Source organism: Mytilus galloprovincialis, chromosome 3 (genome assembly GCF_965363235.1).
Source record: "Mytilus galloprovincialis chromosome 3, xbMytGall1.hap1.1, whole genome shotgun sequence".
Taxonomy (NCBI): domain Eukaryota; kingdom Metazoa; phylum Mollusca; class Bivalvia; order Mytilida; family Mytilidae; genus Mytilus; species Mytilus galloprovincialis.
In genome coordinates, this window is record NC_134840.1 from 89,998,048 (window position 1) to 90,015,062 (window position 17,015).

The window sequence follows — 17,015 nt, forward strand, 5'->3', positions numbered from 1 at the left end:
GTTACCTTTAGTGTACTACAGAATAGCGGCGCTTGCGCAAAAATATGACAGTCATTTTAAAAAGTTGTGACGTCATGTACAGGTAACCTACTAAGTGGAAACAATATAATTCTGTTTTCTTTTCATAATTACAAAATATGCGTTTCCTTCAATGCTCCAAAAGTAAGCTTATCGCTAAATCAGGGAAGTTTATATGAACAAACGGGTTTAAATGTACACTAAAAAATCGCCGGTTCATTCATAAAATACATCTGCAAAGATACTACGTGTTTTTAGATTTCACTTTTAAATGCCTTCACATTAAATAGATCGTATTTCAAAGACGTTTCAAGGGTTCTTTTAAAAAGATTATGTTTCCACTCAATTGGTTAATCGCTAAAAATTTTGTATTCGTTTACTTTAAAGTTGTTTCGAATTAAATTTGTGTCGTTCAAAATTGTTACCATATCTGTATTTAGAAAGCAATTCGTAATTTACAAAGTTAAATAGATGTATATATATACCTATTGTCTTTCTAAACGGTCTTCAATTTCTTGAATATTTAGCAAATTTGTTCAGCACTATGGAATAATTGTTGTAAAAGAATAATTATAATATTTGAATGATTTGAGGGTATTATATACATTATATTTGTTGTTTCTAGTTTGACATGTCTTATGCTCATTCTCTAGCTCGCTCCATAACTGTACAAATATTTTGGTGGTTTATCAAATCATAATTACCGGGTTACCTTAGATTATAATCTAATTTACCTGTAGATTATAGCTAATTGAAAAGATAAGTACTGTGTTATTGTTTGTTATTACGAGTTATGCTCATAATTCTCAGTTAAGGAGTGGGTATACAGATGTTGTTAGGGCGGGCTATCTGTGTTATCAAAACATCTTGATTGAACCATTCTACAGTTTTTCTTATTAAACTTTAATTTAATGAAGAGTGACCATCTGTTTTTTAATTACCACTCCATGAATCTCATAGATAGATAATTACACAAAAAGGTGTTGATTGTAAATAAAAAAGTTCATTCATTTGTTTAATTACCTTTTTGGTTGTTCCTTTGTAAATCTTTTCATTATTTCAACACCCAAATTGTTTCTTTCTTGCACATCTTGGTTTTTTTTTCGTTTGTAAATCTTATCATACGACTGTTTAACATTTTGACGTAGTAATGATAACATAGAAAATGAAAGTCGTTTAAAATTCCAGAATGGTAAAATAGATAAATGACATTGACCTCCCAACCCGCTGAGGAAGTGTCTCATTATTATAGCTGTTTGTATTACTAGTACTATGTATCCAAAATCAATTTAAGGCACGTATTAAGATAGACAAAAATTAAGGGATATTTGTCAAATATTTCTTAAATACCGCTGCCGTTATGTTGACATTGTATGTCATCACAAAATTACTTATCTAACCATTAAGTTAAAACGAAAGGAAAAAAAAAGTTGTTTTTACCAATAATGTTTTGATTAATAGGAGTTTATAAATCATAACAACATATGTATGATCAATATAACTATCACAAATAAAAAAAAAAAAAAAAAAGAAAAGAAAAGATAACCAGTGCCACCTTAAAATGACCTTGGAAAATTTAGATCTTTTTATTCATTTGACAAAAGAGTGCAATTGGGAACCGTGTCAATTTTATACCATTGTGGCAAAATAACGCTTATATTTTGGCTTCACAGTTAAGTTGTTGTCAAATGCGCTGAAAGAAGTGCGGCATGCATATGATTGTTTATATAGTTAAATTCGTAAATGAGCTTTGATTCCTTGTCTGTGTTATTTTTTTTACTTGTCATTTTTGCGTTATCAGCTCTTTAACGTTTGTAGTAGATTTTGGACTTTCAAATGCTGTGTTCTCGAGCATCACTGAAGAGACATCAATTGTAGAAATGCTGTGTTCTCGAGCATCACTGAAGAGACATCAATTGTAGAAATGCGCATCTGCTAGCCTGCATGTCATTGGAACCGTTAATGTTATGACCACATTGTTTATATTTTTACCTGGAAAAGTGCAATTTTCCGTTGGAACAAAGCTACAGCAGCACCATTTTCTGACAAACGTTTTCATACAGATTCAAATTTCATATTTTTGACAGCGTCAAAACATCATGAATGCCACAAATACAACAAAAAACTCAGCACATAACGAACTATTGCACTGCAGTATAGTGCTCCATGAGAGTAATGCTCGTATACAACAAAACAAAGTAGTACTCTTAAACATAGAAAGTACGCAATAACTAAATTTGCATTTGGGAAGTTATAAACATGTATAAAAGGTTAATTGTACATACTTGTTTTGAGGATTTGTTTGACGTTTAGTTTAGCCTAGATTGGTTCCTGTATTATTCAATTTCCTTTTGAACTTCATTCATGTGTATTGATTAAAAGTGCATGTAAGTGGAATATTATGACACACAACACTTAATTTAGTAACGAAAGAAGAAAAGGCCCACTTTTAACAACAGTGGCAAGATAACATCAAATTATAATCATCTTCTCTAAAAAGTTCGTTTAAAACCTGATTGTTGTACTTGAGTTCGACAAACGTGTAACGCCTCCTGGAGTACAAAAACAGAAAATAATTCCACCCATGTCATTTAATTGAAAAGCTACCAATTTGTTCCTTTTAGTATATACATACAAAATTATTGAAACCAGGTGTTTGACAATGTTAAAATGATAAGGTATTACTTATTTGTGAAAACAATCCATGGGAATGCGTTTGTGACAAGGCAACACAGAAAAAAAGACTGACGGGTACCGCCTCCTGTGTAGAAAATAGGTCGTACACCTGCGCTACTGTTCTGTTAATGGCCATTTAAGTTTGATAAACTGGTCCTTGGTGTTCGTGTCATAGACGAGTTTTAAGTCACAATTTCTATAGCACAATCAATAGGTTTTGCATTTGTTTTTAAGACTTCAATTAACAAAGAAGCAAACAAAGAGCACTACAACATCTGTACAGTGTGGGTAAGATTGGGTAGTAGTTTTCATTTGGACATGTATACCCTGACGTAAAATATTAGTGACCGGGTTATACATATAATGAACCAATTTCATTTTTAAATTCATAATTGGAAAGATGTTACAAAGATTTAACTTCACTTGATTTCTATATCACTTGTCTGTCCGAACATGTGTTTTGAACAAGTTTGGTGTCACAAGCTGTAAAACTGAAGAATTTCTACAATTACCATCTGATTCAAAGGTCTACTCAATTCAATATTTTATTGAAATTTATTGAAGGATTGATAATATATGTATAATTGAAACATTGAATGGAATTGTAAAAGACTTTTTATAGGTATAAATTTTTAATAAGGTTTGTGACAAACAATCAAATAAAGACAAATTAATGAACGAAATAGTTTAATAACAAAATATAAAAAATAGTTAAATATCACAGTAGCACTTATAAAGTAATTTTCTTTCCATAAGAGTTGACGAGGATATTAATGCGGTCGGACCTATTTACAGCAATTATTAAACCAGTTACAACTTTCTTAAATTATAAATGTTTCAATTTTTACTTGCATGTGAGTAAAATAAATTATATTAACATTTTCTTTTATTATATCAAGAGTATACGAGGCATATTTTTTTCGCCATGATTCTTCAGAAATTCATATATGTTTTGTTGGTGAATTAATTGATAGTGTAACTGGTAAAATTGACAGGTTAGTAATACTTTTTTGACATGGACATAATTTATTGATTTGCGGACAGGTCATTGTTTTGTACGGTCATCTGTTTTCATTAAGAAAAGGACACACATGTCTGTCATAATTTGTAAATAATTATTATTAATTGTTTGTAAGTAATAATTTGTTGCCACACCAGAAAACAAAGGATTTTTATGGACTGGTAAATGAAATCTTTCAAAACACAACACCAGACCCGCGTATTACGAATACGTCGCTCCCTGGTAAGTTCGTGTTTAAATTGCAGCGATATGCTATTTTAACCAAATAATGAGTCAGTAAGATACACAATTAACTGGTCTCCGAAATATACTGTTGCTTCCAGATTGTAGAAAGTAATGCATTTCGATTTATTGAACTTTATAGTAATATATGGTCAGATTTATCATGAATTTGATCACACAATCTTGCTTTGATATTATAGTTCAACCATACATTATTTTAAAAGAGCTGTGTGATCCAGATATAAGAACACCGATATTCATCAAATATGAGTTTATATAAATAACACATAACTGAGAGGGTGCTAAGACCAGATTGTTACCACGAGAGAAAAAATTGTCAACCGAAGCGAGGCCTCCTGTCCAAATTTGAAGAAGCTTCAAATTATTATACTAGACGAGAAAAAAAATGTATTAACTTAAAAACTATTTAAAACATAAAATAATACGTGGTATGCTTGTCAACCTTCCGCCAGAAACCACATGACTATTCGTATCAGTTATATATAGGAAACTACCCAAACAAAATGTCAATAGTCGGTTAACTGATATAGGTGTACGTTTATATCTATTGTTGTCGCAATGATTCAATTTCAGCAACAAAACTAAAACGAACACTTATTGAACATCAAAAGAGTTGATAGGGGTATTTTTTTTTGCTTGGACATTATCATGCTCGTTTTGGAGATAAGTTACCGTCTGATGATTAAGTAATTCAATTGGAATTATCTGTGTCAATCTTGTAATCGTAAAATTTTACTGTTATGAATCACATTTTAAAGCTGATTTTGCAATGAACCAACGAACATGCACTTGAAAGATATTTCAACGAGATATCGACATCTACTCTGTAAATAATCAAGAAATTCTAAATATACAAATACTGTTAAAATTCATTTTTACTTAATCAACGTTAAAAATGACCGCCCCTCTTATCTGGCCACGTTGACGCATTTTAAAAATTAGATTAGCTGGAAGTAGATCAGTCAAGTTTAGTCAATAAGCTAAACTTTGAGACAGGACGGACAGAAGAACCGACAGAGAGTGAGAGGCACATCAATATAAGTTAAAATTGTCATTCGGCCAGAGTTATGGGATCTTGATATCCGAAACCCGAGTATAATTTGAGCAATATACATCAAACATCATAAAACTATTAGAAACGGCGGTAGACTCCGAAGTCAAGAGCCTGCAATTCGGTGGTTGTCGTTTGTTGCTGTATATCATATTTATTTTTAAAACAAGCCGTGAGTTACTCATATGATTTTTTTTACAACTGCTATTTTGGATTCTTTCATAGCTGGCTATGTGGTATCGGTTGTAGTCATTGTCGAAGGCCGTACGGTGAACACGTGTTTCTCAGTGACTTCAGTTTTCCTAGAACGTTTAATTATATCTTTACAAAATGTAAGGTTTGATAAACACAATTCAAAGTGATACAGTCAGGTTGTTTCAAAATATTCAGTGAATTCGGAGTATTTTAGGACTGCACTTGATTATTAAACTATTAATATAATTCAAATAACTCAACATACTTATAACGACTTCAGAAGACGGGCGCTGCAGTAGGTCCCTTCTATTATAATTCTAACGTAATCTTCATGACAAAGGAGTAGGTTCAGTAAGACCCTTTTTGGCCTCAAAATATAGCAGTTTTAGAAAATTGTGAAAATGTAATCGTTTAGATATTCATTGCAAAGTAGAATGCCTCTGCTACATAAATATGGGCTGTTTTTGACAACACACTGCACATATATCGGGTACTAGCATCATTAAGTCATGCTAAATTACTGAAATCTTCACAATTGTAGCATTTTAGTTAAATTTTAGACGGTTTCCGTCTGAAATGAAAGTGGCCGCATTCGTGTTCATTCATAATATTGAAATGTAAGTTGTATTTTATGATAATACATAATAAATAAAGATTGAGGATGAACACGGATGCGGCCACTTTCATTTTTGACAAAAACCATCTGAAAAGTGACGATTTTTGGCATATTTGATAGATTTTTCATATTTAAGCTTGAATCGGGGCGTTTTAAATGACTTATTAAGTTAAAATCTTCCACATTAACGAATTGAATCAATTGAAATAGACACTTAAGTGTTTAGAAAGTGTCTAAAATCTTTCGTTAGATGAACTTGAAAATTGAGGCCGAAATCGGCCCTTACCGGACCTACTCCTTTGTCAAAACGAGACTATTTTTCCTTTCTTACTCAAAATAATTTCTTGTTCCTTAGTAGAAATGTTCCGCTGTTCCTTCTAAATAGCGTATACTTTTTTTGTTGTTCCAGAAGTATCTTCTACGACGTATATAGCAGTAATATAGATTATAACATGGTAGTTTTTTTTTTTTTTTTTTTTATATCAGACCCTTATCAGTCCTCAGATGTCATGATATCAGCCCGAAAGCCGACAGGCTCAAGGGGTGATTTTGACCATGGGCTGATAAGGGGTCTGATATAAAAAAAAAATGACATGTTAATATGTTCTTTTTATCACATACTTCAACAGAAGACATACAGACAAAGACTATTTTTAAAACTTTTAAAAAAATGCTTTTATTGTAATATTTGTTTTGCTTTTTTCAATAATAATTTCCTGATTCCTAAAATATATATTCTTTTTATCCAACTTTGTTATGTTTTACACATAAAATAACCGGAACAATTGAGGGATATTTTCTGGAATTTGCCGATTTAATTCGTATTGCCATGTTATAACGTTACAGCAAAGCATGGGATGATAACTGGAAGCAGCTGTTATAAACCGGAAGCAGTTGATAACAAAAGTCATATTTCATGGCTAAGGCAATTCTTCAAATTTAATGAATAAATACATGTATACATAAGTTTTATCATGGGGTACAATTATACTTTTATTTTCTTTACGTATATGATAAAAATGTTTATGACAATGCAGTGTGAAATCTATTGCGAACATGCTACTGTAACTGATAATATGAAACAGGCGTTACCTGTGAAAGGGAACGAAGTCCGTATCAATTACATTTTTAAATTCTATCATATTTTCATGTTCTAAAAGAAACAGAAATACTGAAACGTTTCCAATGTTGTTTCTGTTGTTTTTCATAATCTAATGACAAACGAGACCCGGAAGTAGAATGAAAGAGATTTCTGCGCAAATTTGGGAAAATGAAAAAGTTAGAAAAAAGTTAACGATTTTGAGTTTATTAGTACATTGTAAATTATATATATTTTAATTATTTTTATTGATTTTTCTACTATTATAGGGGTCTTCGTCCCGTTATTAAAGCATGGAACGGCATGATTTCATATCAGCAGATTGAGCATGATCTTGTTTTTTACAGCTTGTTTCTTGTATATATGTGTTTTGCAATATGTTAATTCTATACCGGTATCAAATTAGTACATTTCTGTACAGAATTTAATTGTTCGTTGTTGTGCATGTACGCTTAGGTTTTTTTTTCACTCTGCGAGGTTACGCGTCTGGCACAATAAATTTCATGATAATTCTGGTATATCTATGATGAGTTTATTTAAAAGGGGAATGGTTAACATTTATATGTTAAAACGTCTAAATTGAAAAATCTTGTTAGTGGTTGTATTTTAAGATATATTAATTAATATGATAATATTTTTTTGTTATTTCTTCTTTTCATGTAGGGAATTTTGCATTAATTTCAGGTCCTCGATTGCCCGCTCTTATATTTGATTCACAACATATCTAAGCTTGGGTGATATAGATCATCTTGTTAAGACACTTGTCTATTGTTGATAACTGTGTCTTATCATCTGAATGTCTTTACTTAAATTTTTGTGTAGTTGGGTTGCTGTCTTATTGACATTTAAGCTATAGACATTTTCTTAATAACTATTTTATATTATCCACACACACAGTTATGCTACAGTAAGGTTGAAGATATGCAAGTAATCCTTTTGGACACACTAGATTTTTATTGCGCATTTAACTTTTACGACGTATGGGCAAATATAGGCAAAATAGTAGGGTTGTGTGCATGAAAAACTGTATTAGCGAAACCGCATTTCGTGATTTCACAAATTCACGCTATCAGAACAACGCATTTATGTGATGCTATTTCTTTGTACGACTATTTTCTCGGAGGATCGGTTGATTTTGGCTTAATTGTCTGTAACGTTTTTGTAGAAGAGAGGTATAATAAATGTTTGTTAAAATATAGAATTTGAGTAATACTAGCAAATCATTTTCGTACACCAAAAGTATATACCATTAATATAGTTAAGAAAGCTGATTTACGCTTGATAAAATATGTTTGAAAAAATATAATCCTTCACCATACACCATAGCGTTAAAAAAATCTATTTAGGTTTAGAAGTCGATTTCACAAAAAAAAAAACAAACTTAAGACTTAGATTGACTCTGGACACCGCCTTCGGTTGCCGGTTTTTCTTGCTGCGTTGAATACTAATTATTGACTTTTGGTTGTTTTGTGCTCTTTGGTACGACTGTTGTCTCTTTAACACACTCCCCGTTGCCTTTCTCTATTCTATTCTAATGTAAAAAGCAACCGCTTGACATAATCAGAACTGCCTAGTTCGTTTACAGCACTAAATTACACGGGCAAATATTCCTATTGCGACTATCTGCTGATAATTTACGATACCTAATAATTTATACTTATTTCAGATTGCATTAATGCAGTGAAATCATGGTAGTTTTTTATTTTTTTTTATTTTAATGACTTCTTTCACTCTGTGTAAATTGCAAATTTAACACTAAACAAATTACTTAACTTTCAAAGGTATTTAATTTCACATGTTTACACCTTTGAAACACGCTGACTAAATAAATGCCTGGTTGAAATAAAGCACGATATTTTCTAAAAATAATGGCTGAAGGTGGGATCTGGTATCTGGTGTGAGTTAAAATAACACCTCATACCACTGATTAAAATACATTATATGTATAAACAGAAACAGGATAAGTTAATTTAAGACCAGATTCTTTACTACATAAATTTTATATTATTAGATGAACGCCATTATATATAAATCTTCAAAGAAATATATAAATTAAGTTATAATCGCATCACTTCGTTCATAAATCTAGCACTCTTAAGACGTTGTACATGTATGTTGTATAACTCTATATCAAAGACCACTTGTTTTATTTGTGTTTCGTTATCGTTAAAAGAGAATCAAATTACTGCAGTGCATTTGTTGATAATGCATTTCATGAATGAAAGGAAATACAAATTTGGTAAAATGGGGAAAAAGGCAGATTGTCAAATTTTGGTATTTATCAACATTCTGTATGAATGATATATAACTTGTGATATTATTAGTCATTTTATCTAAATGGGAAAGAAGGACGTCAAGTTAGTACAATTTAATTACCACTAAAGATAGTTTTCTTCTCACTTGCTGGCTCAGTAAGTTATTCGGAATACCTGGTGTAGAAAAAATGAAGTCTGGAATCGTTAGGGTATTTAAAGGATAACTCAAATGTAATCAGCTTATAAAACAGATGTTTTACAATCATCAGATACCATAACCGTAACGCGCATTTAGCCTTTTGGTGTTGGGGGACTGTCTCATTAAAACCCTTTCCCCGCATCTTTTTTTTTAATAATTTCTACCTTTCAGCAAATTTGTTTGCAAGGTTTCTTGAAAAAAAAAAAAAGAAATAGTCAAATAAGGTAAAATGTCTTAACCTTCCATCCTCTCTTTTTTGATATTATAAAATCATACTCTTTGTTCTATAAACACTTAGCATATTGTAGTAAAGTATCAATGTTTATTCTTCAAGCAGAACTTGAGAAGTAGCATATTGTAGTAAAGTCTCAATTTTAATTCGTCAAGCCAAAACATATTGTAGTAAAATCGTCAAGCAGAAGCATTTTGTAGTAAAGTCTCAATGTCCATTCATCAAGCAAAAGCATATTGTAGTAAAGTCTCAATGTCCATTCATCAAGCAGAAGCATATTGTAGTAAAGTCTCAATGTCCATTCGTCAAGCAGAGGCATTTTGTAGTAAAATCTCAATGTTCATTCATCAAGCAGAAGCATATTGTAGTAAAGTCTCAATGTTTATTCGTCTTGCAGATATATATTATAGTAAATTCTCAATGTTCATTCGTCAAGCAGAATCATATTGTAGTAAAGTCTCAATGTCCATTTGTCAAGCAAAAGCTTATTGTAGTAAAGTCTCAATGTTTATTCGTCTTGCAGATATATATTGTAGTAAATTCCCAATGTCCATTCGTCATGCAGATATATATTGTAGTAAATTCTCAATGTTCATTCGTCAAGCAGAATCATATTGTAGTAAAGTGTCAATGTCCATTTGTCAAGCAGAATCATATTTTAGTAAAATCTTAATGTCCATTCGTCAAGCAGTAGCATATTGTGGTAAAGTCTCAATGTCCATTCGTCAAGTAGAGGCATTTTGCAGTAAAGTCTCAATGTCAATTTGTGAAGCAGATTCATATTGTAGTAAAGTTTCAATGTTCATTCGTCAAGCAGAAGCATATTGTAGTAAAGTCTCAATGTTCATTCTTCAAGCAGATGTGTATCGTAGTAAAGTCTCAATGTCCATTCGTCAAGCAGAAGCATATTGCAGTAAAGTCTCAATGTTCATTCGTCGAGCAGAAGCATTTTGTAGTAAAGTATCAATGTCTATTCGTCAAACAGAAGCATATTGTAGTAAAGTCTCAATGTTCATTCGTCAAGCAGAAGCATATTGTAGTAAAGTTTCAATGTTCATTCGTCAAGCAGAAGCATATTGTAGTAAAGTCTCAATGTCTATTTGTCAAACAGAAGCATATTGTAGTAAAGTCTCAATGTCTATTCGTCAAGCAGAAGTATATTGTAGTAAAGTATCAATGTCTATTCGTCAAACAGAAGCATATTGTAGTAAAGTCTCAATGTTCATTCGTCGAGCAGAAGCATATTGTAGTAAAGTCTCAATGTCCATTCGTCAAGCACATGCATATTGTAGTAAAGTCTCAATGTTCATTCGTCGAGCAGAAGCATATTGTAGTAAAGTCTCAATGTCCATTCTTCAAGCAGATGTGTATCGTAGTAAAGTATCAATGTCTATTCGTCAAACAGAAGCATATTGTAGTAAAGTGTCAATGTCTATTCGTCAAGCAGAAGCATATTGTAGTAAAGTATCAATGTCTATTCGTCAAACAGAAGCATATTGTAGTAAAGTCTCAATGTTCATTCGTCGAGCAGAAGCATATTGTAGTAAAGTCTCAATGTCCATTCGTCAAGCACATGCATATTGTAGTAAAGTCTCAATGTTCATTCGTCGAGCAGAAGCATATTGTAGTAAAGTCTCAATGTCCATTCTTCAAGCAGATGTGTATCGTAGTAAAGTATCAATGTCTATTCGTCAAACAGAAGCATTTTGTAGTAAAGTTTCAATGTTCATTCGTCAAGCAGAAGCATTTTGTAGTAAAGTTTCAATGTTCATTCGTCAAGCAGAAGCATATTGTAGTAAATTCTCAATGTCCATTCGTCATGCAGATATATATTGTAGTAAATTCTCAATGTCCATTCGTCATGCAGATGTATATTGTAGTAAAGTCTCAATGTCCATTTGTCATGCAGATATAGTGTATTAAAGTCTCAATGTCCATTCGTCATGCAGATATTTTTTGTAGTAAAGTCTCAATGTCCATTTGTCAAGTAGAACTCGAGAAGTAGCATCTTTTCATTTTCTTTTCAGTCATCAAGATATGTGTTTTAATGTTTATGATAGGAATTGCCGTGATTTTTTTTCTTTGGTATGTTTTCCATTTTCAATGTATTATAGTTATAAAAATAAAGCCTTTTAAGTGTGCAAAGGTTATTCACTACAGATATCTTATAAGCATCAATCAAATATATGTTTTATGTAATATTCAGGCAAATTCTACATACACAAATTCGTCTTAAGAGTACCTTGCGTTTTATTGTCAGAAGAGAAGCGCGTTGCATTGTCGATCCAATTAAGCTGTTACCCGGATCTTGGAGATCTCACACAAAAATAAAATTATGGTATTTTATTGTACCAATCCAAATACTCGTACCACTTGCTATATAATTGCTTCGCGTCACTGTGCATGGCTATTAGATTCATATGAAATTCGTGGCATCTTGAAATTATTACGTAACAAAAACCATTTCTCATTAGACATATAAATGAATACATGATTTTTACGGACGCGTACTAGCGCCACACAACTTTATTATCTGAGACAACGTTGGGCCAAATGACATACAAATATAAAGTAAGAAATATTTTATTTAGCAAAAGTACAAAATTGTACGGCCACGGCTTGACAAAGAATGAGACTGCCGAGAAACATAATTGGCAAGTCCCTAGTACATGTATACAATATAATTAAACCTTATTGTCCATTCCTTATTCCTTATTTCCACATTATTGTCCATTCCTTATTGCTTATTTCCATCTTATTGTTATTCCTTATACTGTCATTTCCTTATATATCAACATAATATCCTTATTAACATTATTGCTTCCAAAATATATCGGATGCTGGCCCTGAGAAACAGAAGCTGGATTATACTGCTTTATAATATCGCGTCAACAAGTGCTTATCTTACTACAAATGCGTGTACACCAGCACTAAAAATACATATGTCTGCCAATGATCTTCCCAAATTTTGTCTGAATACATTAAAAATATATAAAAAGATGTGGTATGAGTGCCAATGAGACAACTCTTCATCCAAGTCACAATTTGTAAAAGTAAACCATTATTGGCCAAAGTATGGTCTTCAACACGGAGCATTGGCTTACATCGAACAGCAAGCTATAAAGGGCCCAAAAAATGACTAGTGCTAAACCATTCAAACAAAAAAACGAGAAATACTTATGAACCATATCAAACAAACGACAACCACTGAACTTCAGGTTCCGGACTTAGGACAGGTGTGCAAACAAATGCAGCGGTACCAACCTCCACCCTTACCTGAAACAATACTATAACATCGCAACATAGAAAGACACTATAAACTATCAATTGAAATGGCTTAATTTAAGACAACCATAACATTGGACAATATGCCGCCAAATAAAATAATGTACAGAGGTAAATGAAAATGAAATAAGTAGCATACAGCAAAGCACTCCAAAGCTTTTTAGAAATCAAAATCTTAGAAGCTTTTAGTTTCATACGATATAAATGATGTCTTAAAATTATTGCATAACAATAGTTCTGGTTGGTTTCCAGATGATTTAACTTCTATAATACTGGATTAAATGGATTATAAATTTAGAGGCCTTACGGAAAGCGAAAAAAGAAATATACACGGAAAAACCGCCTCGATGGTCTATCACATGGTAGTGTGTTTGCCTCGAGTGCGGGAAGCAGATGATCCGAACACCAGCCAGATCAAAGCAAAAACTGTAAAAATGGCATTTCCGCCAAGCACGCGGCACTTAGAAGTAAGAGCAAAGACAGGTCAGCCCGGAGTCAGAATAGTGTGTCCGGTTAAAGTGAATCGTCTTCTTGTGGTCTGTCACCTTGTGAGCTAGCACGTTAAAAATCGGCTCAGTATGTCGGTCTAGTAAAAAGTAGGGTTTATACTCCTATTACATTAACATGTTCTCGCCCTGAATATGCATATTACTTTGCTGCTGGACGTTAAGCAGGCATCCATCATCACCAGTATATACGGAAATGTAACTTTATGGATATTCAAGTCATGATAGATCAATCACATTGCTATAGACTCGCTATGGATACACATTGTTGGATATTAAGTGCACGGGGGTAGGGTCTCTTTCCTATATAAAAGTATCCGCAGACGTCCCGCTAGTATTGGTCACTTTCTGAAATGTAAAATATGTTACATTCTAATGAGGTACGTATTAAATTACAATCCTGGTACCTTTGATAAATATTAATGGAGATTTGGTAGAAATGTACAGGTCAGTGAGTCGAACATATTGATCTTCTGCTTAGTTGTCCGTAAAAACTATTTACTTATCTTTTTTTATATCTTCTAATATAAATTAATTGGTGGGGATTTTTAAAACGCAGTCTGGCGTCTAGTTCCCTTTCCCTTAGAAAATATAACAAACAGAAAACTGACTAGAAGGGTTTTGTCAAGTATTGTGGTGAGTTTGTTAAGTATTGTTGTGGATCCAAGGGGAGGGGGGGGGTTGTTTCCGGGAATTGAGAATCTACGTATGGAAACCGCCTTTTAAAATTGACTGGATCCACCACTGAAAAGATTTTGAAGCTTATGAATAACATAGTTTTTTTAACTTGAATCTTAATAATTTCCCAACTATGAAAGAATGTTAAAAGCATTGTCATAAGAAGAAGTTATACGTAAGGACATGATCAAGTAAATGAGAATTTGATTGACCACAAAATCTGTACCCTATATCAAATCCTCCCACCTTAGTTTTCGTTGACAATTATTGTAATCACGCTAATTAGACAGGTGCGTGTAACGTATAATGCAACACGACGTTGACAATTTATTTGATCATTTCCCATTGTTCACACAAGGAAATTATGTTTGAAATGTAAACGGTAAACAAACATATTTGACAATCAATGTTTGTATTTATGAAGGTGACATATCAGACAAGAAAACGATTAAAACTGACAATCTATGGTGTAGTCCGCTTAAAAAACAATGCGAATAATTCTACGAATAACAACAAAGCATACGTTGATCATTATAAGAGTGCTTTGGTCTCATTGTGGACACTGCATATTAATCCGCAATCAGATATTACTGATAAAGCAAAGTACATGTACCTTGACATCGTAGTTTTTATGAAATGGTGGTTCAGTGATTGTTTAACAACGTTTGCTTATCTTTTTCTAAATTAGGGCCAGACATGATTTAAACGAGTCGACCATCGTTGCAGTTTAAGTATCGTATAACAAAATGCTAATACAGTCTATCTTTCTACTTACAAAAAAATAAAGCTAATTATGGGTTAGTCATTAACCCGAAATTGACAGTTTAATGCAATGACAGGCCATTTGAGCAACAACAAAGGACTTTTGAGCGCCAAATAATGCTCCATTAGACAGAGTAAATGTTTACTTAAATTATGTATAGAGGACAACATCCTCGTTACAGTAAGAACATCAATATCAAAATCTATATTGTAATAATTCCAAAGTCATTTTATTACAACCATTGCACTCGCCAGGCGCAGACCAAGCTAGTTTGCTAATGCTGTTTGAGTGATGGTGCCATGATGTAGAACACACAATTCCCCGGAAACGTTGTAATATATATCACGAAAATGATATGACTGTTAACATTCAATTGTAAAATTTTATGTTAATACATTAAGAAATTATTAGAATCCATTGTTTAAAACGATCTTAGGCAAAATCGACCTTAACTTTTTTAGATACTTTTCATGTTCCTTTTGTTAATTTTGCTCGTCAAGTATTTTTACATCCATGGTTTTCAAATAATTAAACGAGTCCATGTGGTAAAGTTGAAGGCATTCCTCTGAATGTTTCACGGACGCCACTACGATATGGTTGTAGCAAGAGTTACTTACCCTTCCGACTGGAGCGTCTAAGACCCCCAACACCTCCTCCTTTGGCTTTGTGGTGGGATTTCTGTTACTCTGTCTTAAGTATGCCATGTAGTGTGTATTTCGGACTTTTGTCCTATCGTCGTTTTCCGTTTTATATTGCCAAGACAGTCGCTTTTTCTTCAACTATATGCTTTTAATGTCCCATTGGTATCGTTCGCAACTTTCTCCAAAAAAGGTAAATACAGAAGAACACATTGACGCACATTTAAAAATGTTATTCTCCTGTTCTAGCACTGCTAGTGAGTGGGGAAGTTCCAACTACTAGACTGATGATATTACAATCGCGGACTAACAGTTCACCAGCAGCGGTATCGACCAAGTGAGTAGGGATGTTCCAACTACTAGAATGATGATTGATATTACAATCGCGGACTAACCGTTTACCGGTAGCGGTATCGAACGTCCCCACTCACTTGGTCGATACCGCTGCTGGTGAACTAGTAGTCTGCGATTGTAATACTTAGTATTATCAGTCTAGTAGTTTGTATAAACGAATAGTCATTTTTGCAGAGAATACAAAAACAAATCAATGAAACAGGAGTTTCTTCACTGACAAATTTGTCGGCATTAAATTTTGAGTTTAATTTGTCTATTTTCACTTAAAAGAGGGACAAAAGATACCAGTGAGACATTCAAACTCATTAATCGAAGCTAAACTGAAAACGAAATTGTTAAGAAAAGAAAAAGACAATACTACATAGAAAGACTAAGCAACACGAACCCCACCAAAAACTGGGGTTGACCTCAGGTGCTCCGGAAGGGTAAGCATACATATGGCATCCGTTGTGTTGCTCATGTTAGTACAAACCCGGTAACAAGTCTAATTCGATTGGTCACATTCGTGAAAAGAGGACGGGATTGTAGTACCGACATTGGGAACATATCCGCTATGATCTGTGAAACAGATTTCATAACGGTCAGGAGCCTGTAATTCAGTAGTGTTGCATATTTGTTTTTCGTTCATTTTTTTGTATATTAATTAAGCCGTTAGTTTTCATTTGAATTGTTTTACATTTGTGATTTCGGACCCTTATATAATTGACAATGTCACGGGTATTTTTGTCTCGCCTTGACGGAGTCAAAAAGCGAGACATAGGAACGCTGTTTCCGGCGTCGGCGACTGCGACGGCGTCAACAATGACAATGTATTAGTTTGTGATTAGGTCTAGTTTATGGTGAACCACAAGTGGTAGGTCAATCATATTTGGTATGCAGTTGTATAAGCATTGGCACATCTCATGTCCATGGAGATTATTCGGCCCTGTCCCCTCAGTCATGGTCTATTGGCTTCGAAACTTTTGCTTATTTTACATGTATTAGTTTGTGATTAGGTCAGTTTATGGGGAACCACAAGTGGTAGGTCAATGATATTTGGTATGCAGTTGTATAAGCATTGGAAAATCTCATTTTCATGGAGATAATTTGGCTCCGCCCCCTTAGTCATGGTCTATTGACTTTGAAAATTTTTGTATTAGTTTGTTATTAGGTCAGTTCAAAGGGAACAATTAGTGGTAGGCCAATG